At 41.7% G+C, this 13,549-nt stretch overlaps 1 protein-coding gene across 1 annotated transcript in view; it reads left to right on the top strand.

Moving 5' to 3' along the window:
• The first annotated feature begins 342 nt into the window (after window positions 1–342).
• LOC133355514 (monocarboxylate transporter 2-like) overlaps window positions 343–13,549 on the top strand; it is a 74,263-nt gene continuing 61,056 nt past the window's right edge. Inside the window, exon 1 of the mRNA XM_061572842.1 lies at window positions 343–361. The gene's annotated coding sequence lies outside the window, so the exon portion shown is untranslated. The remainder of the gene's footprint in view (window positions 362–13,549) is intronic.

The raw sequence follows: 13,549 nt of genomic DNA, 5'->3' as shown, positions 1-13,549 counted from the left end.
CAACCAGGCTATGCGTTAATTGTGTGTTGACTGACTCTCTGTGTTGCATTACATTACATTTCCAAATTTTACGAAGTTTGTTTTATTAAGTTTGTTTTCTCTGTGTGTGTGTCTCTCTAGTAATTCCTGCAGTCACGAAAGCTTCAAATCTCGAATTAACATGCTAATTTCTCTACCCCCCCCTCTCTGCCCCCCTCTCTCTCTATTTAATGCCTCGACACAGAGGCGTTGTTTCTCTGTGTGTCTCTGTGTGTGTCTCTGTGTTGTCTTCCTCTGCTTATGTGTCTGTCTACGTGTCTCCGTGTCTGTGTTTTGTCTCTCTCTCAAATTTAGCAATCTTTGGAAGAACGTAATCAACCAGGTAGGGTGTTGACTGTTATGTTAGCCGACTCTCTGTGTTGTATTGCATTATATTTCTAAGTTTACTAGGTTTATTTTCTCATTCATTCGTACCTGATAATGATTGCTTATGTTACAATCGAAACGTTGTATTCTATTATTTAATGCATTTTCTTTCTACGTGACTTTACCGAAAGAACCAACAAGTGTGTCGTTATTGTTTATTGTTTATTGCCAGAAAGGGGGGTAAAAAAACCTATTATCATAATGTAATACTGGCAAAGGAGGTCTCGTGATAAACCACTGTTGTTTTCCCACGTCTCGTTTGGGCGGCAGTGTCCTTTTCAGCAGAAATATTGAACACCGCATTGCGGTCCATGTGCACATTGCCACTTTAAGAGTTTCCACGTGCAAAAGTATGCAAAGTATTTCGATGTAATATTTCAAGTGGCAGCAGATAAAATCTATATTGTTTTAAGACTGATGTGATCAGGTGTGGCTCAGCGATCACAGTGCTGAGCTTGGGTTCAAAACCAGTGAATACCCTAGGTTATCAAGTGTAGTGAGTTTGCATCCTCAGCCTGGTCACCAATAACCGTACGAAAAAAAAGAAAATAGTCCAATCACATTCAATTTGATTCAGCACCTAATCTGGGTAAATCGCAGATTTGAGAATTAAATAGATTGTCTTCGTTGTCAAGTTACGAACATCACACTCGTAATTGCGGAGCAGGTGGGATAGTTATTTCCTCTGCTGATGTGACCCGAACCAGTTGAAATAATCTCAGAGGCAGCTCTGTGATATCCACTTCTTTCGGCATGTTCTCTAACATGAAGGGTCGCGTGGCTCTGCGAGAGTCATATAACCTGCGTGCTATCACAATATCGAAAGCGCAAGACTTGGTTACGTAAACACGAGTTGTTATATAGTCTTCTAAATATGATAGATACAGTATGTTCAGAATCTGTTTTGTTGATGCTATGTCCTCACGTGCTTATACAATGCCATCAGCAGTATGTTGCGTCTTATATTTAATAACCCACAGGCATTCCATTCTACGATTAACATTTGAAACGCTGCAAATCCAAATGCGTTTCATCACTGCTATACGAACATTATTCATCCCGATGTTTTGGCTGCCGTAATTTGGCACACAAAAATCAAGCGGGCACATTTTATACATATGTATAGCGCTAGCTTCTTGCTGACAATTCGAAAGAATAATGTTTGTATTGGAATGTTGAGACTGAGTACAAACTTGCCTTTCCAATGCGCCCCCACCCTCCTCCTCCCACCACACGCCCCTCCACGCGCCTGGTTGTCAGTGTTATGAGAGTAAACACCCCCCCCCCCCCACCATAAACAAAGGGGGCAGTGAGTGAGTTGCCCTTTTTTCAGAGGTCGCCAGCCTTGGCTAAAAGGAAACGAGGCACGGGACCGGCCCGAGTCACGTGGCGGTGCGGGTCACGCGGCAAGACGGAGTGGGGGCGCGTGACTGATACACATTTAAAACTAAACTAAGCTTCTAAACTTTTTTTTAAATTATTATACTAGTTCATAAAACGTTTCTACTCCGGTCAACATTTTTCTATAAGTATAATAATGAACCTGATATGATTTTTTTTTAGAATTGTATCTACGATTTAACAGTAATTACTCCAAAAACGTGTTTTTCCGCAAAAAAGACACAAAATGCTGACGACTTGATTCAACTTGTTATATATAAAGACGTCCCCATCGGAAACCAATCAATTTGAAGATTCCGTTATTTTATTAGAAAGAACAACATTTATTACTTTAATACTCCATGAGGGCAAGTGCCTATCGTTTACCGTTTTCGAATTATTCGATTTGAACATTATAAAATGCATATTTTTTTCGTTAAACCCCCCTTCAATCTGATTTCTCTCAAAATCATTAAAAGACAAAACAATGGTTATCGCTTTAATTGTATTTTCTGTTTAAAGCTCTATCAAACGAAAAAAAACGCAATCTATTATTTTGAACGGTTCCTGAATGACACCATGCACAAACATGTTTTCGTGCCACTTAGAATCGAGTTTTTGGGGGCCTTCAAATAAAAAAAAACTCTGATTTTCAGATGTTTCCTGTTGTTTGCGTCCTAAAAGCCACCTATGTACCAAATGTCAGCTTTCTACCTTGTGGGGAAGAACCTTTTAGGTGTTTGTGACATACAGATTCAGGTCTTTATTTACATAGATTATTCAGCTACTGAACTATGTTTTTTATGAGGCACTTATCTTCGTGTCAGCGAAAAAGCCAGGGGTTCTTTTCACACAGTGGCTCTTGTTGTCTGGAAAATATTCACTGAAGGGCAGAGAGCATTTGGCCAATAACACCCGCAGTGTCCAATTGCACATGCCCCCGGTGACGGCAATGATGGTTACATGTTGAAATGGAGCACGGTGTGATTACAGTAAAGCTTGACGATTCGTGGAGTTTAAAACCAAACGAGCAAGAGAATTTTGTATTTCTTTGGTGCAATGAAATCATGTTAAATGAATCATAGCGGGACATATGTGTGGTGTTAAAGAGCCTCATGGCTCATCGGATTCCTCCAGTGTAAATACATTCTGGTGATGTTCGATCGCCTTCATTTGTGAACGTATCGCACAGATGCAAAATCGGCACACCGATCGGAGGCGGCCGTGAAACGGTGAAGTGTTTGGTCAAAGTCAAACAACCCCCATGGCCTAACGAAGGGGGCGGAGGAGGGTGGCAATTAAAAAGTTGAACGAATTCTCATAAGCATCTGATTCTAGTCGGGTTACTTTTTTTAAAGGTTCGTGTCACAGCGTGGCGCGTTGTGATGCGTGCCAACTACTACTACAAAACCAATCCATCACATACCCACGAGGTAAAAAAAAAGCGTGCGATAACATGCTGTCGGACTAAATCACAGCAAGCAAGCAGTGCCTGTTCCACTAGCCCAGACATACGAGTGTATGTGCTACACGCAAAGCCACACTTTTATAAACCGCTCAGATGACATTATAATCCGGGAAACGGTGCACACGCGTACGCCGCTTTTGTTACTCGAATGAGATAAAGCTTAACTGATTCGTTGTCTTGTAAAAAATATATATATCGCTTTTTAGTCTTGATTGTTCTCAGAGTCAAACAGTTACCATTACCCCCCCCCCTGCTTTGTTCGCAGCTCAATTGGAACGTTGTGCGATACTTAAGAAATATCCTGACTGCACCTCGAGTTGTACCGTGAATAGTGTTTGTGACCTTTTTGCGACGGCTCTGCACTGCTGAAACAAAAAAATGACTTTTAACTTCAAACTTTCGTGACTGCAGGATTTAATATTATTTGGTTCTTTCGGTAAAGTCACGTAGATATAAAAATAATAATAAAGCAAATAAAAAAAATTTCATTTTTCTATTTATGTGACTTTACCGAAAGAACCAAAGAATATAAAAAACAGTGATTGTCCCGAAGTCAGTCCAATTCGCCCCTTATCATGGCATTAGGCTGATTGAGATTGCATTGTATAAATGTATGCATTTAAACAACTACTACATTGTATAAATGTATGCATTTATACAATGTAGTAGTTGTTTTTCTTTACATCGATTTTGGTACAAGAACATGCATAATATTTTTGGAAAGTTTTTCCCACGGAAGATCGCACACAATGGACAACAAAAAGTAACAAAAACAAAGACAGCGCATGTCTGTAAATGGTACGTCTGCAGACACTTTAATGACACATTTCACGCTGAAGAAATGCTTCACCAAAATCAGCAAAACAAACTGCTAATAACGTATCTGCACACACATGGGTGACGGAGACATGTTAATCAGTAGTACCCTTCTAGCAATGAGGTTTGGCACAATGCTCATAGAGTCATGCGTCTGTCGCCTCGAGCCAAAACCATTGCGGTGTTCCGTAGCAATGTGTTCCAAAGAAAAGTATCATTGGACTGGATCAATGCCTATAACAGCAGCCATATTCTGTAGAAATGTGTTATTGTCATAGCTGCCCCGCAACAGGTAATGTATACAATTCTCCGGCCAACAGCACATGCAGTTGACCTGTCAAAATACTTTTTTTGGACAGCTTTTGTAAAAAAAAAAAAAATCTATATTTTTTGGCACTTGACCTGGCATGCGATGTGGAATATGGAGTGCTGGTGGCCGAACAGAACTGATTGGAGCGTAGCGTTTTGTTTAGCATTGCCATTTTAAGCTCTTGCCCAAAATATAATGAGGCCTTATGAATGCATTTTCTTCTCAGGATCACAAATCATCCCATACATTCTATAATAATTCCACGCCGGTGGGCAAAATCACTTAACCGAAAAAGGTCACGTGACTGAAAACAAAGACACCCCATATAGTCTTAACAGACTGTTGGGGCAAGTGCTATTAACAAGCACCTATGAAGGCCGGCACGGCACACGAGGCAGGTGGGTGGCCAACACCACGCCCGGCCGCCTTCGTCTCCCTAGTGGCGATGTTTACACACCGCACTAGGTACTCATTTGAGGCTGAGTCGACCTAGGGGATGCCCAGAACCGGTTCATATAATTGTTACTGGTGTTGACCGCCAGGTTCATAGCGCAGCACGTTAACCGCTACGCTACCGCTCCCATGCTCACCATCCACTAACAATTAAAAGCACCCTGGACCAATATCTCACCTGAATCACTCCGATCATGGAAATAACGTACTCCACAAATGATGTTGACGTATGGCAGAGGCTGGAGGCTGCCAATGCCTCCGCTGTGGTGAAACTCGCCAGCCAGACGTTTTGGCAGGGTTGGCCTCTCACACAAGTTTGATGGGTTCACTCCAAAATGGAGAGCACATGTCCCGCTCTATAAAAAATATAAACTGGGCTATGTGTCACCAGAATGGCCAGTCCATTGCTAATTTCGAAAGCTATATAGATTGTCAACTTATGTTGTTGTTTAACACAAACAAAACAACTATACCAGTGACTTACAAATAACCCTCAGACAAAATGAATGCAGAACAAATGTGCAAGCCGCACATTTTAAAGAAATCAAACATTTGTATTAATTCAAGGGCATGTAAAGGGCATTTTTGTTGTCAAACCAACACCCAGCACCAGTGAGATGTATTATGTATTGGATGCTTCTGTGTTTTGCTGATTTTACAACATTTTAAACACATTTTCCACAACACTATCATATTACAATACTTTTGAGGTCCGTCCCCCCGCCCCCCACATAACACTATCAGATCACTTGCTGGATCGCACACACGCATGTGTGGGTGCGATGAGTGTTTTTTGGATGCACGAGTTGGAAAAATGTAAAATCTATTTGACTGCAAAGTGTCCAGGAGATGGTGGAGCAGCGAATGGGTTCGTCGAAGCGGTCATTGCGTACATTTTGGGTTTTCGTCCGCGAACTACAAGTTAAAACAGAACTTTTTTTAAATTATACCAGGTAAGCTATATAGCTCTTTTTCAGAAGTGACCTGGTCGTCGCATATGATAGCTAAACGAAGTGGCTTATCAGCATCACCACGTAGAAATGTATAGCAGCCAAATACTCTAAACACCTTTCCAAATGTGGAGGGAAAAAACCAGAGGACCCGGAGAAAAAAAAAACACGGGGAGAAAGACACGCAAACTCAAATATACAGGCATCAGGGTCGGGATCGTACCCATGACTTCCTATAGACAATGCGAGGTAGTTAACATCTCGCCACCATGGCGTCCTAACATTTAGCCACAATATTCCGATGCAGGCCTCCTATGAAGCAGTCTTAAGACTCGGCCTAGATTTCCTCGATAAAATATCCATCGTAATGCTCAAGGGAAGCCCATTGAAACTGAACAAGATATTTTATTAACCTCACAGCGAATTCATGATTGTATTCTAATACTAACCTTTTGCCCGTCCTAGGACGGAAGCTGTAATAATCACGTAAAGAAACGTCAGCGTAGAGTTATTTGTTTTAGTAACTTTGATTAAAGATATGTCAAATTTAAAGCGAATTTACGTTAAAAAAATGTCGGGGGGGGGGCTCTTTTGCAGTGACGTCACGTATGGATGTAGCAGTGTGCTGTGTAGATTAATTTTTGACCGTCACTTTGTGAAAAAAATATCTTTCCACTCGACCTTCTTCCGCGTGAGTGTAAAAATCCACCCGCTCATGATTATTGTATTATTAATGACGGGGGGTGGGGGGGTGCGGCATGTGGAGTGACGTCACGCGCGTTACACACATTTCTGGGCTATTATAGTAGAAATGATTTATTACAATTATTTAATAAAACAATACCTACTATTATGGGACCTCCTTTGCCAGTACCCAAATATGATAATAGGTTTTTCTCCTTTTTCTGGCAACAAAACTGAAACCTTTTTTATTATCAAAGTATGTTTTTTTTTACATTCTGACCACAAGCATTGTGGTTAATGCAGACGTGATTCCTTGTAAAAGGTTTCAGTTTGGTGATTAAATATCTTACACCAGTTTTGTTGTCAAAAAAAGGGGAAAACCCTATTATCACCCACTATTATGTTCTAATAACACCAACATGCTCTAACAACACAACAAAGTCAAATCGGTTCGTGACGCAAATGTAACATGTGCAAAATAAGATAAGGCCAAAAAATGTTCCACCTATGGGTTATATGGTTTTGAAATGGTGCTAGTGTCAGCATGTCAGACAAGGTATTTGTCCTTCAGTCTGCCAGTCACAGCAGTTACCTGAGCGACTTTCATTGTACAGGGTTGAGTGAAGGTCTCGTCTAATTGAAACGAGCCGGTTAATAATCTTTGCATAGCCTATGATCTTCAACCGAGGTAATCAAGAGTTGTATGCTACCGTGCAGCCGTTCGAAGGCAGTAGTAGGTGTATTAAAAGCTGGTGCCAGACTGTCCCATGGATAATGGTGATTTCTAAAGTGGGGGACCAACAATTAGGTTTCCCGTTATCCTGAATTTGCGTTTAATCCAAATAATTGGAATACATTGGCGGTCAATTTCTCCTATTTGTGAAAACATCATGGGTAATTGGGTATGTTGACAACATTTTCAGAGTGCATGCTGGAAAAAATGGCCAGTCAATACCAGCGGATGACCTGCGCGTCTCTTTCTGTGTCTCTGCATGTCTCTCTGTATCTTAGTCTTCATCAGAGACACACACACACAACGATACACAGGGACAGAGCTTGAGATAGAGCCATATGGAGATACAGAGCTAGAGAGACGAGAGATACAGACGCAGGGAGACAGGAAGATCTGGAGAGACAGGTACAAGGGGATACGGGAGACACATGGTCAATTAGGATGATCCTTCACACACTGATTTCAATCAGTGTTGGGTAACCTTAATTCTAGATTTGAAGTTTTAGTGACTGCAAGGATCCATACTCGTTGGTTCTTTCAGTAAAGTCACGTAGGTGAAAATAGAAAATAAATAATAATAAAATAATAATAACAATAAAAATTAAATACAAATGAAAATAACTAAATTAAATCACGACGTTTCGGAAGTAACACAAGCCTCCGTAATCAGGTAGGACAGCCACAGCAAATTATTTCTTTCTGTGGCTGTCCTACCTGATGACGGAAGGCTTGTGTTGCTTCCGAAACGTCGTGATTCAATTTTTTTCATTTTTATTTAAAAAATTTTTATTGTTGGGTAACCATTAAATTAATTTGGGCAGTTTTATTTTAAATAGTGTAAGTCATTTGAAAGTAAACTAAAATGTCATTTATACTGGATCATTTTCATGAGTGTTATCATGACCCCATATTACAGTACAAACAGATGGGCAGAGCTAATGCAATAACGCGTTCAAGCTTAGTTGGAGAGTGTCAGCAAGGACATTCACCAAGGCACAAATAACGTCCTTTATGATTAGGAGTTGAAGTGGCAATCGAGATGGCACGTAATCGACGACACAACGGTATCTTAGGGAGGCAACTCACATATGGAGGGGAGATGATGACCGGAGATAATCTGGAGCGACGAAATTACGACACGTGGGCATTAAATAAACTACACAGGTCTACAGGAAGTCCTGTCAATGTGAAGCACCCTCCGTCAGCGATGGGAAAATACTGAAAATCGCTGTTTACGATATCAACAGGTGGCTTTGTTATTCACTTGAAATCCGAATCCATTCTTTTCAAACTAAATATTATTTGGTGATACTGCATTGGCTTTTGTGCACAATCACAAATAGCACACGCATCACATTCGTCACTAATGCTGCCTTACAAACAAAGCAAATAAATAATTAGTGACGGTTCGGGCAATGGACCTTATTCATATAAGGGCCGTGTGTTATTAATAAGGGCCATTGCCAGAAACGTTGCCTATTTTTTATTTCAAGGCCACGGGTGTTATTAATGAATGCGTTGAGTTTCTTTGCTATTATTGTAATCAGGTCACATGGCAAAGGTCTTCAGTCATGCCAGCGTTGTGCTTTGACACTGGTTGTGAGTCTTTCAGCCATCTGGCTGCATAATGCTTGGCTTATTTTCGAGAAAAACCATGATAATCACTGTAACTAAAAAAAAAGTTTATGTTAGGCGTGAGGACAATGCTTAACAAAGCAAGGATTGTGAGGCTGTGTTTACAGACTTGCATCCTTTTGTCAAAACCTGTGTATGTGCGTACAATATGTTGAACTTCTTTTGCACGTAGCCAACCGTGACGACTCTGCCGACGAGACATTACTACTGTGGTCCAGAGTTTGTTTGCGCTGAATCAATGCTGCTGAAATTATTCACTCCTAGAAGCCCACATAGTCGTTTAAAGAATACTCGCAATGTGTGGAGAGATGGATAAGTGAACGAGACATTGTATGCTTTTCTATTTAAATATTGATATTCCTCACTGTGATACGAGTGATTCTTTTGAATTTGGTATGATATGTAATTTTGCAAATAACTAGGAGCCAAATCTTAAAGAGAGCGACATTGCCTTTAACATCTGGCAATTCGGCAGCATTGATTCAAGCACGCCTGGCTACTGATGAAACAATGTACTGTATGTTGAAATTGGTCCAACATGTGCTTGTGCTGAATTCATGCATCTGAAATGATTCACTCCCAGAAGGCCGTGGGGCTGATAGGTTGTGTAAAGAATACCTGTATTTGTTTCATTTGGAGAGATAGGTATGTAAAAGAGACATCGCTTATCTACTTCATGAAACGGCAGTGTGTGGGCGTGCTTCCTATGAATGTAATAAACTTGAAAAAAATTGGAACAGAAATCATCCAACAGAGCACAGAAGACAGACGTTACGGGCAATGCAAACGAGACGGACAGTCAGTGCAGTACAAACAAGTAGACTATCGTCGAGACAGACAGTACAATTGAGATGCTATGAAAGGGGGCAATAACAAACGAGACAGGTCCCGCAATACTGAAAATACAAATGAGATAGAAACAGGAGCACTCATGGGGCAAGGCAGAAGAAACGAGCCACACACGAGATGAGACAGTGCAGATAATGAACACTGCACAAATAGTACAGATGAGACAGTAAAAAGAAGACACTGACAGTAGGCCCCAAGTCACTGCATGGTACATTCACTCCATTTAGTTAATTACACTGTGTAACAATTTTTTTTGTTCCTGGGTAGTAAGTATAATTTCGTAATTGCTTATGCCTCAAAAGTACAGAAAATGTCTATTATTCCCCACAAACTTTGCTTTTGTGACCAGGACATTGATATTGATAAATTTACCTATTTTCCAGAACATTCCAGATAGATTCAGTGCTGAGTAAACTTGGAGTAACTTCTATAACATTCTAAAACTTTCGAGTAATATAAATAGTAATATAAATCCAGGGACCTTAAACCCACCAGTTCAGTTTAGTTCCAGCTGCCTAAGTGGATACATATCTGTATTTTTCTGAGATGGCATCAAGAGTCTGCAAGCGGCAGACGCATTTTGCTATGTCTGCGGCCAATTTATCAAGACAAGAGCGAAAAAGTCACTCTGTGGAAACATCTGTTAAGATGTGTGAGGCCAACAAGGCATATTTCGGCATGTCTGTAGGGGATCAAGACAAACCCTGGGCACCTCATTTCACCTGCGAGCAATGCAAAAAAACTCTGGAAGGTAAGATGGAGAATTGTTGCTCAGAATTTTATGTTATAAAATTTGTAAAAAAAATGTTGAATTGTGAAAGTTTTTCATTGTAAAATGTTCTACAATTTTCAATATTATTGAAAAAATATATCATATATGAACAATGTTGCGAGAATCTCTTACACATTAGTCATGGGTGAAATAAATTGATTTTTGTAGGATGGAACAGAGGGGAAGAGAGAGCCATGAAGTTCGCTATCCCAAGAATTTGGCGGGAACCCACTGACCACTCAAGCAACTGCTACTTCTGCATGGTGGACCATTTCAAACGTCGGACTGGCAAGAAATAACCTGCTATCACGTATCCGGACCTTCCTTCATCCATCGGCTCGGTGCCACACTGCCATGAGCTCCCCGTTCCCACTCCTCCAGAGAGAGAGCAGTCGTCTTTAGAAGAGAGCACCGAATCAGAGAGCTAGGAAGACGTTGTAGACCCAGATGGAAATTTCAGGAGGTGGAGCTGAGGAGAAAAACCCACACTACTCCAACCAAAAATACCTCAACGACTTGATCAGAAATCTTGGTCTCACCGAGTCCAATGCCGAGCTTTTGACGTCTCGGCTAAAGCAGTGGAACTTGTTAGATGAAAGTGTGCAAGTCGCAGATCAGAGGAAGCGTCACCAACCGTTTTGCAGCTTTTTCACCCGTCAAGATGGGCTCTGTTTCTGCCACAATGTGACCAGTCTGTTCGAGGCAATCGGAATCGCCTGTAACCAGAATGAGTGGCGCCTCTTCATTGACAGCTCATCCAGCAGCCTCAAAGCCGTGCCGCTCCATAATGGTAACTAGTACCCGTCTCTTCCCCTGGCTCACTCGGTGCACCTCAAAGAGGATTACAACAGCATCAAGACCTTGCTGGACGCCTTCAAGTATGATGAGTATGGCTAGGAGGTCACCGGAGACCTCAAAATGGTGGCATTCCTGATGGTTCTCCAAGGCGGTTTTACCAAGTTTCCCTGCTATCTTTGCCTTTGGGACAGCAGGGACACCAAGACGCACTACCACAGGCGGGACTGGCCACAGTGGACCGAGTTCTCTGTGAGGAGGAGCAAAGTCAAGTGGGAGCCACTGGTGGACCCCCGGAAGGTGCTGATGTCACCACTGCACATCAAATTGGGCGTTATGAAACAATTTGTCAGAGCTGTAGATAAGGAGTCGGCAGCCTTCAAGTACCTTCAAGACTTCTTCCCTAAGCTGTCTGAGGCAAAGGTCCAAGCCGGTGTCTTCATCGGACCACAGATAAAGAAGATCCTGGAGTGCAATGAATTCCCCAAGAAGCTCACTAGTAAGGAGAAAGCGGCTTGGAACAGCTTTGTTGCAGTGTTCGTGGCTTACTGGGCAATCACAAGGTCGAGAAATATGTGGAGCTGGTTGAGACTGGTGAAGAACTTCGGGACAATGGACTGTAGGATGTCCCTCAAAGTCCATATCCTTGACATCTTGATAAATTCAAGGAGAACATGGGAGCGTACTCGGAGGAGCAAGGCGAGCGCTTCCACCAGGATATACTGGACTTTGAACGCCGCTACCAAGGACAGTATAACGAGAACATGATGGGAGACTACATTTGGGGGCTGATTCGTGAAAGTGATTTACAGTATAATCATAAATCTCGAAAAACGACTCACTTCTAAATCTTTTGTAGTCATTGTTGTATTACTTTAGTATAAATACATGTTCATTTTGATTCGTATGTTGTTTTTTCTGACTTTATGTGAACGAAAAGACACAAATTCGCCAGTTTTCTCATTCAAAATAGGTACATTTCAAAATATCACTGTCTCGATCAGAAAAGCAAGGTTTATGGGGAATAATAGCCATTTTCTGTACTTTTTAGGCATAAGCAATTACGAAATAACACTTACTTACCCAGGAACAAAAATTGTGTTACGTAGTGTTCGGTAACCCTACAATTGCTCGCTCACGCCACTGCTGCTGGAAGAGCCCTCCCACCTGAGGGAGCTTTAGAGGGTATTTGGTCTACTCTTCCACGGTAACCAGACGTCTTCAAAGAGATGTGGGAACAACCACACTTTCACCACCACGCGCAAGCAATGAGCTGCCCGTAGTGTAGCCATGTACTCTACCTGTGTGCTGTAGAGCTGAGTGGATAGTGGCAGGGTGATTAAATAATCTGGCACAACTGCCACGCCATGAGATCGAATTGAAGCGGCAACCTCTGGACTTTGAAGGTCATCCAAGTTCCATCACCATTACACACTTTGAGATAAATATATATTAAACAATTTTGTTGATCGTGATAACGCAGTCAGCAGTTCTGGGCACGCGTACATTTCCTTCTGAATTGTTGTTTTTTTGCGTGGATTTAAGTTTCCTTGGATACGGTGCGGTTGAATGTTGGTTACGATGGCATTAACTGCAAGTTATTTCGTGAAACTTAAAACTTGTTATAGAATTGCCACATTGGGTATTTTGAACATCAAAAACGTGCGGTTTTTACCAATTTGTGATCATGAGTGGCCACCCAAGAAGTTTATTTTGGAGATATTTACTGCCCCCCCTCGAAGCAATGAGTCGGTCAGTGGTTAGTGCAATGCACTGTTAACCCAGTGACATGAGTTCGATACCCGGCCACTGCCATAATCAGTGGTATCATCTGAAGTAGTCCTGAAGTATGGTCACACAACCTCCATTGACCCTTCATCCAGCAGTGGATTGACAAAACAATGGTAATTATGTCTCGTTTCAAACCGTTGCAGTCTTTTTCTTTCCTTAAAACTCATTCATACTTTGCCGAGACACGGGCTCGATACACGTTTCCCAAGAGTTCCTGGTGGTTTCTAAAAAAAGCCAAATATCTTGAACGCTGGTTCTCTGTAATCACCACTGTTAGCATTTACATACAACCTTGCCTTCCTGCACAGGAGGTCATCTTGGTTGAAATAATTGCCGCAGGGTAAGAGGACTTCAAGTGAGTGAGGGGGGGAATGGGTGTGGCGTTTAATGTTTGGATTTCATTGGCTCAGGAGTTGAGGTTAGTCATGGGCGTTTACGAGGGACGGAAACTCTCTGGATGTGTGCTGTGACAGCACACACCCGGCTCGCGGCACACACACGGCCACCG

This window comes from Lethenteron reissneri, chromosome 51 (assembly GCF_015708825.2).
Source record: "Lethenteron reissneri isolate LAM-NWPU_2019-01 chromosome 51, ASM1570882v1, whole genome shotgun sequence".
Classification (NCBI taxonomy): domain Eukaryota; kingdom Metazoa; phylum Chordata; class Hyperoartia; order Petromyzontiformes; family Petromyzontidae; genus Lethenteron; species Lethenteron reissneri.
The sequence above is the reverse complement of the archived record's forward strand: the minus strand, read 5'-3'. Positions and strand labels throughout refer to the sequence as shown.